Source organism: Pinus tabuliformis, chromosome 7 (genome assembly GCF_031772625.1).
Source record: "Pinus tabuliformis cultivar Carrire ecotype Pingquan chromosome 7, CPIR1, whole genome shotgun sequence".
Taxonomy (NCBI): domain Eukaryota; kingdom Viridiplantae; phylum Streptophyta; class Pinopsida; order Pinales; family Pinaceae; genus Pinus; species Pinus tabuliformis.
The window spans coordinates 1347394657-1347420086 of record NC_142293.1 but is presented as its reverse complement, the minus strand read 5'-3'; positions in this window follow the sequence as shown (position 1 = coordinate 1347420086).

Here is a 25430-nt window from a genome sequence, read left to right as displayed (position 1 = left end):
ACCACTCGGCTTTCATGCGGAAAACACATTACTCGAAAGAGTGAGGAGACAATGGCTCCAATGCAATAAATATAGTCATGCCCAAGGATTAGATTATAGTCTAGAGGTCCTTGGAGTACCATTACATTCATATAAACTGTTTTCCTTCTCAACGTTATAGGCACATTGGGGAGGATCCCTAACGGTCGATTGGTTCCTTTATCGAAGCCTGTCAGATTTCTCATCTTAGGCAGAAGTGATGGCGAACTAAGTGCTTTCCAAGTAGTTGAGGAAAGGATACTCACAGAAGCCCCTTCATCTATGATGGTACCAACCATGATCATTTTGTAAGCTTGTACAATGATTAAGAATGGTACATTAGCCGGTAAACGGGGTCTGCCTAGTAGATTCCAATCGAAGGAAATGACTAGGTTGCTTGGAGGTGGGACTGAATAGACAGCCAAATATGACTCTGATGAACTTCCTTCCTGTGGCAAAGGAACGGGTAGATTGCCCCCATGTTCATCGGAGTCTGTGTTTACAAAAAGAATTTAAACGGTGTTGTTCTCATTCTCTTCGGTGATTGTATCATCTGAAGATGAACCTTCCAAAGAAAAAACAGGGTTGACTACCGTCTCAACCTTTTGATTTTCGTTTGGTATGCATTCAACAGGTTTATCTTCAGTGATATATGCTTCAACCGACCACAATGGCGTGTTAGTCAAATTTTCAACTAGTGATGGACAAGGAAAGATTTTTTTGTATCGAGGAGGAAGCCGTAGTAGTGAAGCAGGACGGTTATCCAAGAATCTTTTAGCTTCATCTAGGAAGGGACAATGATGGATGGCATGATCGCCTTCACACAGTTTACAAGGAAATTTACATTTCCTTTTCTGTCCAAATGCTTCACTTTCACTAGTTGATGATGTACTTTCAACATGATCTTCAGAGGTTGATGACACCAGATTGTGAAAACAAGGATATCAGTCCCTTAAGATCCGAGGGATGCAAGGACAATCTCGATGATAGTGGTCTCCTTTGCAAATGACACATGGAGATTTAGGCTTGGACGGTGTAGTGTGTGGATTTTCACTAGACGATGCCTAGTTACTGCTTTTCGCCTTTGGCTCCTTCTTCTTCTTCTCTTTCTTCTCCTTCCCCTTCTTCTCCTTCTTAGATAGTTGATTTTTGGCTTTACCAGCTTCATCAAGCGAAGAGGAAGGAGGAGAGGGAGAATCAGATGAAGTAGAAGGCTGGGGGGTAACTTTAGTATCATCTAATTGCTGACTTGATTGTTTAGTAATCACGGTGTTCTGAATGTCAGAGGTCGATAAGAGCCATATTGGCAAGCCGATTGTCAATCCTCGAAGTGACAATGTGGCCATATGAGGTGCACCAACATCTCCCCAAGAGGAGAAAGGACTATGATTTCCTCCAAGGGGAAATACTTGGTTGGTGGACTCCATTTTCCTCAACCTAAGACCAACGTAGGAATGGTGATATTATTCCGATTAAAATAAATTTTAGATGCTTTGATACAACTCGTTTTTTCAATTTTTAAGAGTCAAGAAAAAACAAAACATGACTCTAGGCACCTTTGATTTTTAATGAGCCTGAAGTGACAAGTGCTCAGATGGACGTTTTCCTTTAAGGAGTCTGAAAAGGAACGAAAGAGACTACTCTGGAAATCTAGATAGAGGGATTACCAAACCAATTGCAAAACTGCAGAATACTTTTTATGGTATGGCAGAATGCTGTGTTCAGTGCATTGCGATTGAAAGGGCGGTAGACACGGCTTCCTATGGATAAAGGATATAGCCTATTGTGGTATATACTCAATGGTACGTGGGAGCGCAAGTCCGTACTGGCACTTGTAATCCCAAAGAGGAGGAATCACCCAACCAGCAATGAAAGCGTTAGTTACCAGGCTTTACGACACCGAAATACGTCTCTAGCCTAGACTTCTAGATGTTGTGCATTAGGTTCCAAAGAATTTTTATGTTCATTGAATTTATTTTACAGTTGATCTTTCTTAAGAAATTTTCCTTTCAGGTTCACCACGTGATGTAGATATACAATTCCTAAAATGAAATCTAAGATGATAAACATTCATTTAATCTTCTTTTTGCAATGAAAATCCTAGCTACTAAAGAAAGAGAGATGATCTTCTTTCAACATAGAGCAGAGAGCACACACTAGATGGATTGTCCTAAATCAAACCAACGAGCAGTCTAAATGCAAATGCACATGCATGTATTTGTTTTCAACTTTCTTAATGTGTGAATGACAAGAAGAATGCTAAGTACATATCTGAATTATCTTTTGAAAGCGACAATACTAACAAATTTCTCTTCAAAAACAGAAGGAAGATAATGACGACACTTTGCTATTTTTAATTGAAAACTGTTTTCGACACTTGAAAAACTACTAATTCAAATCAAATACAAGAGTAATTGTATAATCGACCATCCAGAACAATAGAATTCTTTTCCTTGACTGAAAATGACACTTTCGACACTTCCAAATCAAAAGAAGACAGTTTGATTACGTTACTTTTTGTAAGAGAGAACTGTAAATGGCGCACAATACATAAAAACATTCACAATTATTTGTACTATGGAGGCAGAATCATGCAAAGGAAGGGAGTTTCCACAGTGGTATACTAATCACAAACAGCAAAACTCCTGAATAAAGCTGAAGAGAGTGAACACAAAACCAAAATCTGAGAGTAAAAGAGGTCTTATCTTATCAACGCACCTGCAACACAGAGAAAGTGCGATGCAATGCACCCACTGCACACGGGAGGTGCGATGCATCCAGATTCCCAAGAGGAGAAAGTGCGATGGTCTAGGGACGAGACTTCAACTTGGTTCTTGGTCACAGTTTGCAGCTTAGCTAAGGGATTTAGGCCGAGCTAATGATAGTCAGTAAATAGAAATCATAGGGGTTGATATAATGAGGTTACTAGAGCCACCACTGGGGCAATTAGGATGTTTGCAAATCAATTGTTCAGTTTATAAATAAAACCTGGAGATAGACTGAAGCAACATTGATCTACTTTTCACTTGCATAGAAAATACAGTTCAAAGGCTAGCTGGCTTAACTTCAGGCTCAGTCTGTAAGTTTATAAAACAAACAAATACAAATAGGCAAACAATTTATTCACTCCCCAGTGCAGTCGCCATTTTTTTATCGAGAAATCTAGTGTCTACGCAGAGCTGCTAGTCCCAATAAGATGGGTAGCTATCTTAGAAACAAATAGATTAAAGTTACTTTTGTTTTCCTTTATGAGAAGTAGATAGGAGAGGATCAAAGAATACCAACCTCAATTCTTCGCTTGGTTCTTTGCTTGTTCCTTCTCCTCACAGACCGGGCTTTGTCGCTTCCTCCTTCACCACTCCGCTTCAAAGAGTACCTGTAGAGTCAAAACAACATAATACCTTCAAAGTGCAGAGATCTACAATCATAAACAATATAGGACGAGATATATATTGACCACACAAATGCATATACTATCAGACATACAAGAATGTGGAGGAAAACTTGAATAGCTTTATTGATATGAAGATTGGAAGAGAGGATTAAAATCCATTGTTCTGACCCAACGTCATCCTCCCAGCATGAAAGCCCTTCTTCACCTCATTAAAAGCTTAGATCACCCAACACTATGATATTCCACTAGCAAACCAACAGCACTTCCTTACAAGATACAAAATTCCAGCCTCTGGATCTCTGGGATGAGGGATCCATATATAGATGATTGCAGAGAGGTGAGTCGGCTTCTGGGATTTTGATTAGTATCTTCTCTTTGATAGTTCTTGGTTCCACTTGGATATTGATGATCTCTTACTCATCCCTCGGTGAATTCAGAGAGGCAAGTGTCACAGGAGAAGTTTTTGGTAGATTCTATGATCATCCACCTCGCAAACTGTCTCTGCCATTTGTCCATTCTCACCCATCGCACCCTACAGAAGGGCTTTTTAGTATGCATCACACCTTTTACATTGGTCAGGTGAGATGCATCGCACCCTTAGCACTGAGCAACCTGTATGGTCTCGTTTTGACCAGTTCTGCGCGGTTTCCTGTGGAGAACTTCTCGGAGATGATGTAATTAGTCGACCTTGTTCCTTTAGGGCATGAAACAACACTTTTAGGGACTTAGGAGCCCTTAGCTTATGGTCATATATGATTGGGGTTGCAGTGCCCAAAAATGTCTATAACAATTATCATCTCGACAAATACCTCCATCAACAAGGTTTTTCAAAAGGATCAATAGATAACAATCTATATATAAAAATTGAAAATGATAAATTGCTAATAATTGTTGTGTATGTTGATGATATCATATTTGGTAGCAATGAAGAAGGCATGAGTCAAAACTTTGCTTTGGTGATGTAGAAAGAATTTGAAATGTCCCTACTTTGTGAGCTCACATATTTTTCTTGGTTTACAAGTCCAACAAAACAAAGATGGTATCTTTCTATCACAAACCAAGTACCTCAAGAAGATCTTGAAGAAATATGGCATGGAAGATTCAAAACCATTATGTACCCCTATGGTAATAGGATGTAGCGTGAGTGAAAATGATGAATCAGCAGCAATACATCAACCAACCTATAGATCCATCATTGGTAGTCTACTCTATTTGACAAGTACCTGACCAGATATCATGCATGCAGTAGGAATAGTTGGAAGATTCTAGGCAAATCCAAAAGAAGCACATCTTTAGGCAGCTAAAAGGATTTTCAAATATCTTCAAGGAACACAAAACTATGGCTTATGGTATCCTAGAGATAGAGATCTCACATTTCATGCATATACAGATGCAGATTGGGCAGGAAGCATGGATGAAAGAAAAAGCACTAGTGATGGTGCATTCTTCATGGGTTCTAGATTAGTATCTGTGGCTGCTGCATCTTGATACACACAACTCCTTTGGATGATGAAAACATTGCAAGAAATTCAAATCACTTGTACTCCACCTATCTCCATTTTATGTGTTAATACAAGTGCAATTAGTATCTCAAAGAATCCAATCATGAATTCAAAGACCAAGCACATACCTATCAAATATCATTTTCTCCGGGAACAAGTGCTTGAACAAAAGGTCAAATTGGGGTATGTTCCCTCCAAGGAATAGGTTGCTGATATATTCACCAAACCACTACCCAGGGAGACATTTCAATACCTCAAACAGAAGTTGGGAGTAGTTGACACATCATTTTGTTGTTGACACTTATCTATTTTATAGAAAAGTGGTTGTACATGAGTTTCATGAAGAGCATCCGCATACATATGCCTGTTTCTATGGATACAGTCGCGTATATGTTGGTTTGAAGAAAAACTGTAGGCCAAAATTAGGATGAATAGTGTCTAATATGGGTCTGACAGAGACCATCTAGCATAGGTTCAGGGGGAACATATACTTCTAGTAATGCATTGTTGGCATTATCTTAGAAGATCTTGGTACAACTTCACAGTCTTTCAGGCAGAACAGGTGCAGAGGGAGATCATGGTTGATGGTCCGGATGGTGATTGACAAGTGCTGCTGATGATATTTTTTTATGACTATCATAGTATTGTCTTAGATATTTGTTCTCTATGTCATGTATTTCTTTTATTATCAAGCTCATGTAATGACCTATCTTGGTTCCCCACTATGCGCAAGATGGATGATGTAATGTTCTTGTTTTATCATGCATAAACTTTTGGTATATCCCCACTTGGTTGGGAGATGGATGTATGTATGAGTCTTTGGTCACTTATGATGTATAGATTCATGTTCTTCTTGTAGAAAATATTTTTCAGATGTTGCCTACAGTCAGGGGGAGAATGGATAGCACAACAGAGTAGAGATTTCAGCATGTACTCAAGGGGAGCATAACCCTTTGCCCTTGATGACAAAAGGGGAGAATGACTTGAGTGACTTGGGGTTGCCATCAAGTCCAAAGGGGGAGATTGTTGGCATTATGATAGAGGCTTGGCACTATGACACAGGTATTGCCCTTGATGGCAACTCAATTAGCAAATCGCTCAGATGACAGTTCAGGCTCACAGGCTCTAAGGCTAAAGCAAAAAGAGATATACACAGGTTCCACTTAACCAAGATGCGTATACAAGCGGGATAACCGACCAAAAGGCATGTATGTGTATACATGCACTTTCATGCACATAAAAGTGCGTACAGTTTGGAAAACATGGTTTTTGGTCCTTGGTATTTGGACCTATGGTTTTGCACCACGGTATCTTGTCCGAAGTGTTGATCCCAAGTATTAGTTCTAAGCAGATTTGGACCATGGTATTGACCAAGGCGTAAGACTATAAAAGGAGGAGGAGATCATTAGGCAAAGGTACTAAAGTATTGAATATCTTATGAAGAGCAAGTTCTAGAATACTGGTCATTGGGTCATGGTGCATAGTTGGATCTGAATCAAGGAGGAACCTGAGCGCTAGAAGAAGGATAAGTTCTATTGATGGGTCAAGATCTTAAGGCTTGAAGAGAAGTATCTTTGTGTGATTTTGATATTTTATATTTGGTGCATTACTTGATCTATAAATCTGATGATCTGGGTATAAATGATGTCTGAATAGTTGAAAAGGGTAAATTATCTTTTATAGATCTGTACCCAGGTTTAACATAGCAAAGGCGCGTATACATCCTATTTCGGTAATTCAAAACGGCGTATACGTAGGTTTGCCTTAATATAATAGCGTATGCACACAGGTTCCACATATTGAAGTAGCGTACATCTCATAAAATATTATTTAGCTACTTCTATTTATTACTGCAGTGTTTTGGGTTCAGGATTGGTCTCTGGTTATTGTTACTATATTCTGGCTACAACATTCAGAGAAGTGATTGTTTGATTCAGTTTTTGGTTGGTGCAAAGGAGATTGGTTGATGCAGATATAATTGATGTTTGATTAATGTTATTGATGGATCCAGTATAAAAATTTATGAAACGTGGTCCCTAGAAGAAAAGAGAAGGTTGTAGCCTTCTGTAGGCTAGCACCTACGTACTAGTACATTAGCTAGTACAAGAGCTAATGGGGTTGCAGCTCCCTTCCAGGAGAAGCTGGAGAATGAGAGAAGGTTGTAGCCTTTTGTAGGTAGAAGCTTGTGTACTGGTATAAGACTGCACCAGTACAGAAATATTGTAAAAAGAAGTTTCTTATTAAAGGAAGATAGAGATGAATTGCAGCAAGTGGTTTTCACCCACATTGGGTTTCCACCTTATATCTTGTGTTCATGTGTGTGATAGCCTGTACTATTTACTGCACTTGATTAGTGTTTTATGGTTTTGATACACAGATTAAGATTAGCTAACTAAATTAGAAGTTTGCAAGATATATGTGGTTTTCTCTAAACACAGTTGCGTATATACGCAGGTTTAATTAACAGAAGTACTGTATATCAATTTGTTTATGGAAATAATTTTTTTTTAAATTGCTAATAGTGATTCACCCCCCTCCCTCTCGTTATTATTTCCAACATATGCTTATCACTTACTTGGTTCTAGAATTATAACATACTTTAACAATGAGGTAAACAATGTAGGCAATTATATCATCGCTTCATCAACATTAGTATATGTAAACCCTCAGTTCAAGTAGAGTCAAATTCATTTAATAAAAAAAACCAATAATTTGTCTTAAGTTTTATTTTGTTTTACTATTGAGAAGATATTAATTTCATTTAATAGTTGATCTACTCCATGAGAACTCCAAAAATGGATCCCTTTTATGGAAACAAGGTGACCATCAGTAAGCCTCCCAACATATACAGTCCCACAACCATTATGTCCACACTTCCTTTTGTAGTAGCAAATATTTTAGTGACCTTATCCAACATCTTATAAGAGAATAGATCAAGTTTGAATTCTTTAGAGTGCATAGGTAGAAAACTTTCAAGTCGGCTTCCTCCCTAGACTATCTAATTCAAAAACTAGATTACTTATGTTGTCTATGTAAAGCAACTGAAATAAGACTTGATGCCACAAGCCCAGCTGCAAGGACTATTCATGTTGTTTCATTTTGATCTCTTCGATATTCCTTATCGTATACTTTCTCACCATGCATTTTGCATACTATTATGTATTCAGTGCCTTGACCAAACTCATCTCCTTGATAGCCATCTTTAGAAGAACACCTCACATTGTCAATTACATCTACTGCATGTTCATAGGCTGCATTGGGGTCATAGTTAACATCATCAAAAAGTGCCCATAAAACCCAATTCCCACTTAGCCCACACTTTGCACTCAAACGAGTAAATATGGGTGTGAGTATCTAAGTAATGAAACTCTGGCACTGCAACTAGGACAAGTGAGAAAAGTCATCATCTCCATGTTTCCATATTGTCTCATCCAGAAGGGGATAAAAAAATGTCCTTTCAAACATGCATTGCTCATTGCAGCTCTTCATATAAGGAATATTGCACTTCAGCAGAAATGTTGAGTTTTCTTATAGTTAGATAACTAGAGAAAGTTGCTGACAGAAATTGCATAATTCTTCATGCCTTTGACAATGAAGCCCTTAAGGTTTTTAGGATAGGAAGATTGGAGAGGATTGATGATGATCCTATCTGATGAGAAACTTATAGTAAAGGGTGTTCGCTTAAACCCTCACAGTATTGTTATAGCATTTCAATTTGAATCCATCCAACTGTCAATGCCTTGAATTGATATAGAAATAATATGGAATTGAGGCATTCCCACAACTTTCACTGCATTTCCTTATGCCCTGGGCTATGTTAGAAAACACTCTAATTGAGACGACCTGAAGCAACCATGAACCCAAAAAGGCCATAATAACAAGATAGTAAAGGCTAATACTCATTTGTCTTGAAAGTTACCACATTATTTTAAGGCATGCTAAGACAATATCTACTTCCTGGAATAACAAAGAAAATACCCATGTATTTTTTGTATATCCACCTAGTTTTGAAGCCTGCTATGGGAATATTTTTCACCTGATATGATGGTAGTGTTCATCCTATTCTCATTACCTACTCTAAACTTCCCCTTTTAGCTTCACTACTTCATTCGATTGCAAAGTCTACAATGGTCCCTATCAAATCAACCCAAAAGTAGGACAATTATGGCTCAAAATATATAGGAGTTCAATTTCTTTGTTCATAATATATATATATATATATATACTATTTATTTTTTCTATATTTTTTGTTGGTTCTCCATAAGACAAGAGGTTGAATAGTTGCTTAGACACTGTAGTTGTATGTCTTTCATAGTGTTCTTGATTATTACTTCATTATATGTCCACAACCACCAAGTATATGTCATATATATTTACTTGGCCTACTACATATACATACTATATATCTATCCAAACACAAAAAATGACATTTTGGACATGTGGGTTCAAACCTCTTGCATTTGGGTCATGAAGACATGACTAGTGCTTAATTTTTCAATCCTCATAGCTATTGTGTATAAATCCTAGTCTACAGTATACATATTGGGTATATCACCAAATCCTTGAAATGACATAATTTTTCATGCGAGCCAAGAGTCCTACATTTCAGTCACTCATTCACCATATAAAATATCAAGAAACCACCACTCTAATACGAGTGCCAGAATTTAAGTACCACTATGATAATATGTTTGTTTGTACTACAACCAGGAAGTAGTTACACCGAGGCAAATGGAATTCAAGTCCATATCTCTTTAATTAGTGCAATAAAACATTTATTTTTCATAAATTTCTACCAATCTGCCAAATCTTGCAACACTTTGACAATATCCATGAACCATTCCAATAACAAAATACAATATAGAACCGAGGAGGGGGTCTTCATTTTTGTCGAAATAGAAATTTTACCAACTTGGTGAAAGTTTTCTTTGAGAAAGATGGAAGAGACTATAATTATTTTGGATTTGTGTAAACATTATTGGTGACTTCTATGTGCTAAATTGTAAATTGATAAGTCGCGACAATCATATTACCTCTTAAGTGGATATTTAATAAGAACAGAGCTATGTTTGAGCTTTGATAAGTTTGAAATAAAATTGAATGTATGAATATAGAGGCATTTGCTGCTACTTGTGCAATTCATCCACCCTTTGTTGAGCTTGGGGAGCACACTTTAGAGGGAGACCACTTGTACTACCACAATGCATATTCTTAGTGGAATTTTAACAAATAGTTCCCTTGCAAACTCTAATCTCTCACTAGTAATACAACTTCCTTTGCAAACCCATATGCGAGTGTTGTCATTGGTAATTTGCAAGTTCAAACCCCACACCAGCAAGCTTTCACCATATTGCATGGCCGACCAGTTCAATGTGCATGGTAGTCTTCAAGTCATGTGGCTTCCCATTTTGACTTGAGTTCACTGTGGATAGTGTGTACATTGACTTGCTTTCCCTACTTCAGAGTTTCTAAATGGGTACATGAACTTAAAACACTAACAAAGGTGACCCTATCTGTCTTCATTCTACCAAAAAAATTTCTATAAAAATATGTAGGGCCTTCTCACCATACCCAACCTGGGCATATGTTTCCATCATTGCATTCCAAGAAACTGCATTCCTTGTAGGCATTGTATCAAATAACTAGTGTGCACTCTCTAAGGTGCCAAACTCGTAATGATTAATGTCCATGAAATGAAATCTCACATAACTATTTTATCAAATAGAAGGTGTACATCATCTATACTCCAACACATTTAGTATACATGTCCGTAAGGGAACACATGAGAAAGGCATCCAATTCAAGTTCACTTATGATTATCAAGCCATCTAGATGTCTTCCTTGCTCAACGGAGTGTAAGGTAATAAGCATTGAGGGCACTATTGAGGGTAATATAATTCAGCCTCATGCTAGACCTATGTATTTCACGAAACCGTTGGAGGGATTCCTCACTATACCCATGTTTGGTGTAGATCTCAATCAATGCACTCTAAGAGACCACATCCCTCTCAGGGATCATAGATTACCGTGCAAGATCTAACCTATTGCATCGAGCATATCCAAAAACCAAAGAATTCCATGTGAAAACATCAGGCATGCAAATGTGATCATACACTTGGATTGCATCCTCCATTCTATCACACTTAACATACATTTCAATAAGAGCAAGCTCTGGAAAGGAAGATGATTCAAATCCCACTTTGATTACCATAACTTGAACTTGTGTACCACATTGTAGACACATCAAGTTGGCACATGGATTTATACCACTTGTCAATGTAAATTGGTTTGACCTTAAACTTGCAAGCTTCATCTAAAATTAAAGCTTCAAAGTCTCATTATTATGGCCTTGCTGGGAAAAAGCTGAAATGATTGCATTCCAAGACACAAAATCCCAATCAAGCATTTTGTTGATGAGTTCAACTGCATCTTCAACATTTCCCCTTGACAACCTAGGGTGGAGATCTTTCCTTGGATTCCTGATTGTTTTCATTCTTGAGCAACCTCCTTATGCCCTGGAATCTGGCTTGGGGGTGATTGGGTAGCAAGAAAGACCACAATGTTGCCCAATCTATCGTTGGGTGGAAAAGCTTAGTCCCTAACTTAGTTTCCCATTTTATCTGAGGTTAGTACTTCTTATGATTGAAATGCACTAAACTCTAGGTAGAATTCAAGGTATGAGGCATAATATTTTATAAGGAAATATATCACTATGATATTACTTGATTATGTATGAATTAATTTGATGGTTGTAAGAGTTCAATTACAACCCTATGAGTTCAGTCTTGAAGAATACATAGGTATAGTTTGTGAGTTAGATGTGCAATGTTTCTTGTCAGCTTACAACCATTATCACTACACCTTTATAATCATATCACCATTCTAATGAAATCAATAATGGAAACTTGTAATTTATCCTTGTTTCTTTCTATCCTAACTGTGACATGAAAATAGTTGCAATGACCTTATATCTTGAGGTTTGCCAAAGGATGTAGATTTGGCAGCAAACTTTTGCGGGCCTATCATCTTCTATCATGTAGTTGGTATTTTTATTCTCTTTATCCAATATTTATTATTGCTATCCAATGGTTTTACCTATGATCCATTGACCAATGCAAGAATACATCTAGCATAAAGATCACTGAAAGGCTTACAGGCAGCCTATAGGCTTAATTACACACACACACACACACACATGTGTGTGTGTCTGTAGCACCCACAAACACCATGATACCTAAAGGAATAAATACTCAGATAGGTAACATCAATCTATTTTGATGTGTCACTTGTCATTTTACCCAATGATTGAAATAATGGAGCAAGATCTCCATCTACAAGAAATTTCACATAGTCTTTCTAACTTTAAACCTTGACAGTTATTAAAGTTTATTTCATTGTAGAGAGTGTCGATAATAAGAAAGTGAATTATTTGAGAAGCTAAAGTCCCAAAAGTGTGGTTAACTCAATTTCCAAGTTCTATAATTCTGTGCTTTGGTTTCTAAACTATCCTGCAAGGTAGATATCTCCTTTCATTCATGTCTATCTTCATTTTCATTTTCTGAATGTTGATGAAACTGGTTTGTCGCTAATAAACTGACTCAACTTGTAAAGATATATATACATCAAAAACATAATGTGCACAATTGAGATTATAATTTTATGGAATGCATTATCCCAATGATTCACAATTGTCACCATTATGAATATTTGAAAGGTCTTGAAAGTATTACAATTGTTGGATTATTGGGTGCTTAATACTTTTTTCTGGCTGGTGATATCTTAAATTTAAGTTTAGCTTTCATGACTCTTTAAATGTAACAAGGGTCCTTAAAGTGAATTTGTAATTTTTTCACCTTAACCAATTCTGAATGATTAATCATTTAGTTATGGACTTGAAGAAACAATGTTGACTGCTAATTGTCAAACTGTAGCATGTCACCTGTGAGATTGTGTGTTGAAGTTTGTTTATCTTGAATGTTTTTCATGCACCTTAATCTAAATGAAACTTATGTTATGTATAAGTGTACCTTCTTATGTGGTTGTTTGTTGGGTCCCCTTGCCCTCTAATTAAATTTTTACTCCTTAATCTTTGCTGCCACAAAGATATCTTTTTCTTTTGATTGATGTGTCCCAAATGAGAGAGAATGCTCCTCTATATATACAATTCAGTGGAGTTGAGGGAACATGATTTTTGATCTTCTTAAGCCGAAATATAGTTGAGGCTGACCTAAATAATTTACATGAGATTAACATTAATTCAAAATTACACTTCCACTTATCTAAATTTGACGATATTAGTCTTCTCGAAAAGAGAAATGCAATGCGACAATTATATTCCCCAAAGGAGTTGCTCAAAGTGGAATTTGGCCCTAGTTTCCATTTTTAACAAAAATAACCATCACTACTTTTTCTAGCATTTTGGGTTGAATTCACAATAGTATGCTAAAAAGTTTCATTTCAATTTCTAGAAATTAGGATATATATATATATATATGTGAGATATTGTAGTGTCCTATCTAGGGTGCTCTATTAGGCTATATTAATTATCGACCAGGGTCAGTAAACTTCGAGGCATGCATCTACAATCTATAGACATAAAGGATTCCTAACTAAGTGTTCGTGATGGTAGGTTACAGAACTTCCTTACGGAAGGTTGAGGTATGCTCCCTATCGCCTGGACACTCAGGTCACTCAATTCATCTACCTGTTTCAAAAACACCGTGTATTACTTAAACCAAGATTTCAATCCCCTTACGAGGATGCTGTGCATAAAATCCATGTTCAGTGAACACTCAGCATTCAATGTTTATCATTCATGAAAGATTGAAACATACTAAAATCATAAGCACACTTAAAATTCAAATATATGAGAAACAGGGTTCATGAAGATGCTTTTAAAAATAACGAAAAGATCAGATCCCTTACAGGATACAATTCAATGATCTCAGCGATGAATCCTTCAAGCTACCATCATAAACATTACTCATACAAATTTCTAATTAAATCAATGAAAGCATAAACCAAACTCTAATCACTGTGCATACTATTGAATATTCAGAAGTTGCAAATGAAATGAAATGACAGTATACCCGTTCCACACAGGGCCCATCCGCGTTTCAAAGGTATACTGGACTATGCTCAAGAAACTATAGAATCAACGCAACAATGAAATCGTGACTGCAACCATGTTTTTGGTATTAAGTTCAAAAGCTCTGTTTTCAAAACGATACATTGATAACCCTTAACTAACAACACATAACTGTGTTTACATATGTTTTACAACGTTTACATTTCGGAATGAATGTACATTCGTTATGCGGCTGTTGCCGCTTTTGCTATGGCATAATTTTTTTTTAAGTTGTTTCCATTCTGAACTGATTCCAAAAAGGAAAAAAACTAAATCGGTTTAGAACCCTATGCTGTTGCTGCTTTTGTCGCCAACATGTTGTGCTTTGACCATCATTGACCGCGCATTCAGGAGTGTTGGTTCTGCTGGAGGATAGGTGTTCGTCCATGCTTGTACATTCTATTTTTCATCCCCACCCTTTGCTCTAGCTTAGCTGTCATGCTATATGTCAAATAATAAACCAATTACAGGATGTTGCAACTTCCTGTAGTTTTTTTATCAAAAATCCCTAATTCTTTAACAAAAAAACTCATAAATCAATTCTAATGCATTTAACAACTATAATACTGTTAACTAATCAATTTCAAGGGGTCTAAGAGATGTATGAAGGAAAAAGGTAGGCAAACGATGTGTTTCAAGAGGAAAAAGGAGGTCAAGGAATGGTACCAACATCTCTCCCCGACTTAATGAATTAGCATGACCTCATGCTAACCCCGATGTGCTTCCTCTGAACTCTGTCCCTACCTGTACCTCTGTTGCCTTCAACAATGTATCCACATTCTTCTTCACCTGGGCATCTTTGTGACCATGGAGTTCATGCTTTAAACTCTTGTACTTTTCCTTGAGGACCTTCTTTTGGTTGTACCATTTAGTGGCCCACTTACAAATATCTGTTTGTTCAGCTTCAAGTTCCTTAATTTGTTCCCTTAACTTTTCATTTTTCTGTTGAGTCTCTTTACTCTGTGCTCTGAGAATTTCATTTTCTTTCTTGATAACTTTTTCCAGCATATTGGCCTCCATTAGTTCTTCCTTTAACTTCTCAATTTGCTTCTCCAGTTTCTTCTATTTTTTAATGGCAGGTGGTGAATTTTTTTCTTGCCTGTTATTGTTTTCAACCTCCATCTTAGCTCCTGGTCCAGGTTGTGAGTGGGCACTACTTTCAATATCCATCGTCATAGTTGCATTTGATTCAGGCTGGTCTTCTTGTAGCTGGGCCATTGATGTTCTCCTGGTTCTTCTTGAATACGTGGTAAAATTTTTATCTTGCTCTGCTTTCCGAGCATCCTCTTTTCTCATTTTCCTCGTCCTTATACTGCTAATAGGTGGAGGCACCTTGCTTGCTTTGTGTATAGGAGTTTCTTCATCGATATCATTCATAAATCCTGAGTTTTCCTGTGGTTCTTCCTTGTCCTCTTCGTCTTTAATTTGGTTAGCAGCCAAGAACTCTTTCCACGTTTTCCCTCTTCTCTGTAATTCATACTCAATAAGAATTTTAATTAGCCCAAAGTGATATAAGCTCTTGTCTTCATTACCTTTCTGCTTTTGGATGGTCTTCGACATTTTGGTTAAGCTTTGCAAGAGGAAGTATGGCAGACTGATAACACACTGCCCTTTCAAATGTAACAATAACTTGATATGGTACAAGTAAACAATATTGTAGCGACCTTCACAAGTTACAAACTTTTGGATGATATAGACCATCTCGTCCTAGGGATGCACCAGCCAACTCCTTGGGGCGCCTTTCTTCCAATTAACAGATGAAACCCTGGATCTGGACATAAATTGAGTCCATGATTTCTCTTTAAATTGCTTTGTCTTGAAGTACTTCTCCCCTTTTGGGTTGATCCCTAGGGACTGAGCTATGGTGTCTTCCGAAACTCTAAATGAAAAATTACCTATCAGAGCTTTCTCTCCGTTGAATGTAAAAGCGAACTGTTTGGCGACCTCTTCATTAATTCCACGAAATTTCTCTAAAAAGGGCAGCCACTGTATTTCTTTAAGAATTGAAATGCAATCTTCGTGATACTGGGAATTGTCAAATATGCTTGGTTTGACCCTATTGGTCATTTTGGCAGATAGTTGTGCTCTAACTCTTCTTTGTTTATGTTTTTCAAATTCAACAAAGAAGTTTTGATTTGTTACCTTTTGTCTTCCGCCCCAATACTGCTGACCTGGTGGCATCCTCAGCTCTTTAACACTAGCTCCTTTAGTAACCCAAGCGATGCTCGATTGACTGTCTTGTAATGGAGGTCGAACCCAATTAACTACATTTTCCTTTCGTGGCGCTTGCTACTTTCAGTCTTTACTGTTGAAGTCACAGGAGTCGAATACTAACATATAACAACTGAAAATGATAATGAAATAACCGGCTTAACTCAATTCATAACATATTCATCTTTTGAAACAGAGGAATGGTTGTACTGGTCATATGGATGCCATCATAGAAGTGCTAGAAGCATATATGAAGTACTGGGATATGATTTTAGGTAGTCATTTGCATCATTTGGCTTCGTCAGGTGGTTAAATCATAATTCGGTCGTTTCAAACATAATGAACAAGCCCGCATGACATTTGGTTTCCAAATAATTCACCACGTGTCCTGCTTCTATTGGTACCCGGCCAAATAGAAATGTTGGGATGGCTGTAGGGTCTAATTGGTTGGTAATAGAGATTGAAAAGGTGATATGAGAGGGGATTAACAAAATCATATAAGTATGAGATGGGTTGGAGTATTGGAAGATGATAGGGATTAACAATAGGATAAGGAGTGATAGGTATGGAGGTGTCTTTGAAATTGATCATAGCAGTCACAGTTATTAAATTTAACATTAAAAATTAATCTAAGAATTTAAATGTTAAGAATAAGGAATACATTACACTTTTGTTGGTTGTTCAAGCGTTGCATTGGCATGCTAGGTAGGACTAGTCTCTTTTGAGTATTCTTTGTTGTTCATAACAGGTCCCCTGAGATAGATTCGAATGCAACAGGTCCCTCTGAGATCTTGAAAATGTTCATGCAGCTTCTTTGAAATCCGGAAAAAGAATTATATGTATACAGGTTCCTTGATCTTTGGTATTTGATGAAGTCTTGGTGCCCAGAAACCTGTGGATCCTTGTTGAAACTTGATGAAGCTTCGTTGAAGTAATCTTGAAGTAACAGTCTTTTAACAGGTCCCTTTTATGTGTCTTAAGCAGGTCCCATTACTGCTGGTGTTGGTAACATGGTCTTCTGGACAGAACAGGTCCCCCTGCATAATGTTTTTAACCAGGTCCCTCTGAGATAAAACAATGACAAAACAACTTCTTTATTGAAATCTGGAGTGCTGAAACAAACTTCGTTGGAAATTTACAGTGAGGAGATGAGATAAGAAATATTTAAGAATTTACAATGGAGAGATAAGAAAACAAAATGTTGATGCTTCTCTCCCCCACTAAAGTTTTGACTTGTCCTCAAGTCATTATTCAGTTGATAAATCAAGGAGGAAACAAAAGAAAAGGAATTCTTCCCCGCTAACGAATTGGTTTTCAAGTAAGAATTCGGGGTTAGAGTGTGCCAGAGTCTGGTTTTCACATCTAACCCATTTTTATTATTTTTTTGTTGTGTTTTTTTTTTAGATTTTGTTTTGTTTTGTTTTTTTTTTTTTTTAATTTCTTTTGAATTTCTAAATTGAAATGAAATGAACTAAGGTAGGGATACTGCAGCTGAAGGCTGCAGATTCTCAACCTCTCTTTGTTGAGATACTGTTTGGAGAAAATTTTTCTTGCTGATGGGCTTACTGTAAAGTTTCAGGCGATGACCGTTGACGGTAAAGGAATGACCTTCTCCATCAATAGTTTTCAGCTTGACTGAACCATTGTCGTAAGCTTGAATAATTTGGTATGGCCCATCCAATGTGTGGTAAACTTGGCTTTATGATCTCTGAATTTAGAGTCAAAAAGTAAAGCCAAGTCTCCTTCCTTGAACTGCTTCTTCTTGATATGTGCATCATGCCACTGCTTCCTTTGTTTTTGCATGAGGATTGTGGTTTCCTCTGCTTGCTGCCTCATTTCATCCAGCTGGTTCAACCGCTGAATTCTTTCTTGTTGTTCTTGGTCCAGGTCAATTTGCAAATCTGCAGCCAGTTTAAAAGTATGTATTTGAAACTCAATAGGAAGCATTACCTCTTTGCCATACACCAACTGATATGGTGTAAATCCTGTAGTATTCTTCCACGTAATTCTGTAAGCTCAGAGTGCACCTTTGAGCTTCTCTTCCCAATTCTTTCTGTTCATTGCCACAGTTTTAGTGATGATCCCTTCCAAAATTTTGTTTGTGGATTCCACCTGCCCATTGGCCCGTGGATGGTAAGGTGTACTTCTTCTGTGCTTGATTTGGTAATTGTCTATGATGTCCTTCACTAACTTCGAAGTAAATTGAGTACCTTGATCAGTCACTATTTCCCTTGGTACTCCATACCTTACAAAAATCTCTTCAAAAAGGAAATTTACCACTGCTTGCTCGGTGGCTCTAACTAGTGCTTTTGCTTCAGCCCACTTTGTGACGTAATCAGTACATACTAAGATGTACTTCTTACCATTGGAGGTTGGGTTAATGGGTCCTATAAAGTCTAGAGCCCATTTTTCAAATCGCTCTAGGTGAACTTGGGGCTGAAGTGGCATCACATCTGTAGTTGTTGGCCTGCCCATTCTTTGGCAGCTATCACAACTCTTCACGTAGCTCTTGGAATCCATAAAAATGGATGGCCAGTAGTATCCAAGACTAAGAATTTTGAATGTTGTTCGCTTAGCTGCAAAATGCCCACCACACGGTTCATCATGGCAAGATTTTAAAATATCAATTATCTCATCATTTCTTACACATCGTCTAATAATCATATCATAACCAGTGTAAAATAAATCGCCATTAATCCATGAGTATCGAGCACTTTGTTTGACTAGTCTCTTCTTTTCCTTTGGAGTAAAGTATGGAGGTGTCCTTCCTGTAGACAAATAATTGGCCAAGTCAGCATACCAAGGATTCACTATGGAAATTGCAAATAAATTTTCATCTGGAAAAGAATCTTCAACCGGAACAATCTCACCTAGATTTTGCAGTCTAGAAAGAAAATCTGCCACCTGATTCTCTTTACCTGGTCTATCTAACACTGTGATGTTAAATTCCTGTAACAATAATAACCATCTGGTAACTCTGCCACTAGTTATTGGTTTATTCATTAAATGTCTAATGGCAGAATGATCAGTATGTACAAAGACTTCATAACCAGTTATATAATGTCGGAATTTATTCACAGCATATATGATGGCAAGTGTTTCCTTTTCTGTGACTGTGTAGTTTGATTCTGCAGGTGTTAGATTTTTGCTAATGAAATAAATGGCATAATTACAAGATTCCTCTTTTTGGCCTAATGAGGCACCTACTGCAGTGTCAGATGCATCTGTAAAGATATGAAATGGTAGGCTCCAGTTAGGCCCCCTTAAGACTGGTGTGGTTGATAATTTCTTTTTGAGTGCTTCAAATTCTTGCTGGTAGTTCTCATTCCAGTTGAAAAGTACATCTTTTGTTAGAAGCTTAAACAAAGGTAAAGCTATTTTACTAAAATGTTCAATAAACCTTCTGTAATAGCTTGCATACCCAAGGAAACTTCTTACCTCTCTTTGATTCTTTGCAATTGGCAAATCAACAATGATCTGGATTTTTGTTGGGTCAACTTTGATGCCTTGAAAAGAAATATAGTGGCCTAATACTATCCCTTCGTTTAACATCATAAAGCACTTTTCATTGCTCAGGGACAAATTAGCTTCAATACATCTTTTCAAAACTCTTTCAAGGTTCTCTAATGCATGTTCAAATGAATTGTCGTACACTAAAAAATCATCCATGTAAACTTCAACACAATCATGAACTAAATCAGCGAAAATAGCTAATACAGCTCTCTAAAATGTAGCTGGAGCATTGCAAAGTCCAAATGGCAAAACATTATAAGCATAAGTGCCCCAAGGACAGGTGAATGTGGTTTTGTCCTGGTCTTCTGAGGCTATCCTGATGTAGTTGTAGCCATTGAAACCATCAAGAAAAGAAAATGATGGTTTCCTAGCTAATGTGTCTAACACTTGGTCAATAAATGGCAGTGGGAAGTAATCTTTGAGCGTTGCTTTGTTCAATTGTCTGTAATCAACACAAATGCACCACTTACCATTCTTCTTGGGCACTATAACCAATGGGGATACCCACTGACTCTCAGAAATAGGATATATAAAATTAACTCTCAACAGTTTTTGCAATTCTTGTCTGACAATATCCTGGAGCATGGGGTTCATTCTTATCTGCAGTTGCCTCACTGGTTTGATAGTACTATCTGTATAAATATGGTGAGTGCATGTGTCGGGGTGAATCCCATGCATATCAGTGTAGTCCCAAGAAAATACTTTCTGGTATTTTCTAAATAGTTGAGTCAATTTCTCTTGCTGAGATGAGTCTAGATGATTACCAATGTTCAGAGTTTTCCCTGGACTAATCTCTATGATCTGACTCTGTGTGTTTGTGATGGATTGAACTGGAAAAATATCGTGAAATGTGGTTTGCAAAGATTGAATGGTGCATGTTTCTTGAAAATTTTGGGCTAAAAGCACATCTGCAGCATGATATTGGTCATTTCTCAAATTTTCGGAAATATCAGGTTGAGAAAGGAACAATTCTACCAAATCATTATTATTTTGTTCTTGGAAATCATAGATTTGGTCGATGCTAAAAACAGATTGTACTTCTTCTTTGTCATTGTATTTTTCATCGAGCCATAAATTGTGTTACTGCTTGTGATTGTGCCGATGGATAAAGAGTGAGTTGTTTTCTTTCAGTTCCTCGTGAAATGATCATGTTGCCCGATCGACATCCTATGAATGCATCAGCAGTCGCTAACCATGGTCTACCAAGAATGATAGGGTGCCCTCCTAAATTGGATTTGGGTTGAAGAACTAAGAAGTCCACTGGGTACTCCCAAGAGTCTAGTGAAACAATTATGTCCTCCAAAATCCCTTCAGGAATCACTTTAGACCTATCAGCTAATTCTAGAACAATCGTTGTGTGTTGCAAATTTATAAGCTGGAGTGTTCTCATGGTTTCAAGAGTCATGACATTTATTGCGGCCCCAAGATCTATTAAAGTGTTTGGGATCTGTATGCTGTTAATGATTGTAGTAACTCTGGGGATACCAGGATCAACATACTTCTCCATTGAGATGGTATTTGTCATAAGGCCAGCTAAATGTCCTATAACATGAATGGTTTGTGGATCAATCCTTTTCCTAGTGGGCTTCTTAAGCCACATTCCTCTGATTGCTGTAGTACATATGGGAATGTCTTTTATGGCTTGCAGTAGCGGAATTTTTATATAGACATTCTTGAGCTCATCTAAAACATCAAACTGTGGTATAGACATTGGAAGTTTCATTTGGACCAATCGGTTTGGAAAAGGTGGATGCAATGGTTGCATTTGCTTATCTTTGGTGTCATTGTTTAGTTTTCTTTGATTTTTCGTTTCGTTTTCATTTTCTGTGTTTTCTTCTTGTTTATCAGTTATTGGAGAATCTTTGTGGAGTACCTTACTAGACCTCAAGTTGATATTTTGCAAGGGTAGTGTGGGATATGAGGTTCCCTCTTCTACATTGTAGGCTGGCCTCTCTGCTCTGCTATTTGGATTTGGGACAGTTTGAGCAGGAATTTGAGTAGGTCTGGGAGGTTGTGAGTTAGATGGAAATTGCAGTTGTGGTGGATTTATTGATGGAGGAGCAGGCAGTGCTTGTTGAGTAGGTTGAGGTTGGTAAACAACTTGCTGCTGAGGATACTGCTGATATGGTTGAGGATGTGATGAGTATGGCTGATGATATTGTTGATATGGCTGCGAATATGGTTGGTATGATTGAGGATATGTATGATATGATTGAGAGTATTGTTGAGATGGTCTCCATTGTTGCTGTGGGTGATTTTGGTGCTGCCATGGCATGGGTACATTCCATGAATTCTGAGCATACATTTGATCATTTACAGGAAATTGCAAATTTTGATTTGGAAACATACCTTGAGGTGTTGGCCTTGGCTGCCATGGTCTCTTTGTGCCCATGTAATACACATTTTCCATCTCTGCATTGGCTGCCATATTACAGTTCTGCAAAACCTTAACTTTAGGACAGTTAAATATATCATGATTTTCAGTACAGAAGGCACAAACTTGGATGTTTTCTAATGGGCAGTCTTTTAAGGCATGTTTCTTCCAGCATTTTGGGCAGAAGATAGCCATTATCTGATCTTCATCTTCTTGTTTCTTCTTAGATTTTAGAGTGTCAATTTGGTTCCCTAAGGTGCTTAACAGATCTGTTTTAAATTCTTCTAACAGATTCCATATTTTAGCCCTTATGACACTTGCTGAAGCAGATTTTGTGACATTGGATGACAAGGTTCTTTTTCCAATTTTAGCTTTGCTTCTTGAATACTTTTCGCATAATTCAGCGATTTCTTCAAAAGGTAAGGTAGAAATGTCACCTTTGCCCATGAAATTAAGATTATCCATGTATTCCTCTCGGATGCCTTTCAAGAATATTGTGCGAATCAAATCAAGAGGCATAGTTCGGTGTTTGGATTTTTGTAAGTTGTAGACAAACCGTTCTAAGTATTCCTCTAAGGTTTCATCCTCTTGTTGGATCATTCTAAAGATATCATCTTTGGAATCTTTGGATGTACAATAAGGTTGATATTTCCTTAGAAATATCCTTCTCATGCCATCCCAATCAATTATCGCATGCTCACCAAGCCTCATGAACCATCTTAAGGCTGATGCCTTTAATGTCGTTGGGAAGAGTCTAAGCCTATGGGCATCATCTGTGTAACCGTATGTTCGACATACAATGTCAAACTCGAACAAGAATGAGTCTGGGTCTTCCGAAGCCATACCATAAAGGTTTGGTAGCACGGATGGAGGTATGTTTTTCATTTTGATCTCATCATCTTCTTGTGGTTCATGTATAGGAAACTTAAAGGTTGACTCTTCTTCATCTCTTCGTCCTTGATTTGGTACTGATCCATCTCCTTCCTCAGCCATTTTAATAGGTTCCTCTGTATCAGTGTCACTTATTTTAAAGAGAAGATTAAAGAAAGATTGTTCGGTCATTGTGCTACTTTCTCCTTGTATAGAGGATCTAGGAAAGTGTTTCTTCTGTTATTTATGTGCTAATAAAGTTTGCCTTTCGATGAGAGTAAGTCTTTACCCTGACTTTTGTTTATCCTCTAATGCTTGTATGGTGACTTCCTCAGCTGGTGTTGTATTTCCTAAAGAGTCTGCTCCTGATGATAGGTTTGTTTTTGGATGGGGGGTTTTTATGAATCTACCTTGATTATCTCTAAATCTAGGCATAAATGAACATGATTTCTAAATCTATGTTTTTGCTCGTTTTTGTTTATTGAATTTTTTTTTCCTTTTAAATCCTTTAACTACGCCTCCCCAGCAACGGCGCCAAAATGTAGTGTCCTATCTAGGGTGCTAGATTAGGCTATATTTATTATCGACTAGGGTCAGTAAACTTCGAGGCATGTATCTACAATCTATAGATATAAAGGATTCCTAACTAAGTGTTCGTGATGGTAGGTTGCAGAACTTCCTTATGGAAGGTTGAGGTATGCTCCTTATCGCCTAGACACTCAGGTCACTCAATTGATCTACCTATTTTAAAAACACGGTGTATTACTTAAACCAAGATTTCAATCCCCTTACGAGGAGGCTGTGCATAAAACCCCTGTTCATTGAACACTCAGCATTCAATGTTTATCATTCATGAAAGATTGAAACATACTAAAATCATAAGCACACTTAAAATTCAAATATATGAGAAACAGGGTTCATGAAGATGCTTTTAAAAATAACGAAAAGATCAGATCCCTTACAGGATACAATTCAACGATCTCAGCGATGAATCCTTCAAGCTACCATCATAAACATTACTCATACAAATTTCTAATTATATCAATGAAAGCATAAACCAAGCTCTAATCATTGTGCATACTATTGAATATTCAGAAGTTGCAAATGAAATGAAATGACAGTATACCCGTTCCACGCAGGGCCCGTCCGCGTTTCAAAGGTATACTGGACTGTGCTCAAGCAACTATAGAATCAACACAACAATGAAATCGTGACTGCAATCTTATTTTTGGTATTAAGTTCAAAAGCTCTATTTTCAAAATGGTACACTGATAACCCTTAACTAACAACACATAACTATGTTTACATATGTTTTACAACATTTACATTTCGGAATGAATGTACATTCGTTATGCGGCTGTTGCCGCTTTTGCTATGGCATAGTTTTTTTTTAAGTTGTTTCCATTCTGAACCGATTCCAAAAAGGAACAAAACTAAATTGGTTTAGAACCCTATGCTGTTGCTTCTTTTGTCGCCAACATGCTGTGCTTTGACCATCATTGACTGTGCATTAAGGAGTGTTGGTTCTGCTGGAGGATAGGTGTTCATCCATGCTTGTACATTCTATTTTTCATCCCTACCCTTTGCTCTAGCTTAGCTGTCATGCCATATGTCAAATAATAAACCAATTATAGGATGTTGCAACTTCCTATAGTCTTTTTATCAAAAATCCCTATATCTTTAACAAAAAAACTCATAAATCAATTCTAATGCATTTAACAACTATAATACTGTTAACTAATCAATTTCAAGGGGTGTAAGAGATGTATGAAGGAAAAATGTAGGCAAAGGATGTCTTTCAAGAGGAAAAAGGAGGTCAAGGAATGGTATCAACAGATATATACTGTACATGTTTGGGTTATCTCCTTTTCAAATCTGAGCCTTTTTATGCTACATGTTGATTTTTTGAACTTTGAACTTTAAAGAAATTTTTGCATGGACTTTGTAAATACTCGAATGAATGGACTTCGTAAGGCAGTGGTACCATAAATTGTGTTATTTCAAATATTTGAATTCCATATTTTCACGAAATAAAATTTCCTCAATAATTACTTATATGTATAGATACTTATGTTTAGGATTATATATGTGTTGGAGAGGTTCCTTTATGGTTTACTATAATCCTGATGTTGACAAGCTTTAGCTAACTTTTTTGATCAACTGCTCATAGAATATGCAAAAGGAAATGATTGTCAAAATGTGGCAAAAATTACATTTCTCCTTATTTATTTATTTTATCATTCATGATAAGATAATCATGTTACAAGAATGAGGTATCCTAAAGTCTGTTTCAATTTATGGATTTTTTTCTTCCCATTTTTTTACAAGGATGTATATTTGATTTTCATCGTGATAGATTTTGCATGTATATTATGTAGCCCCAAATGCTAGGAATGGAGCGGATCTTGAGAAGTAGTCATT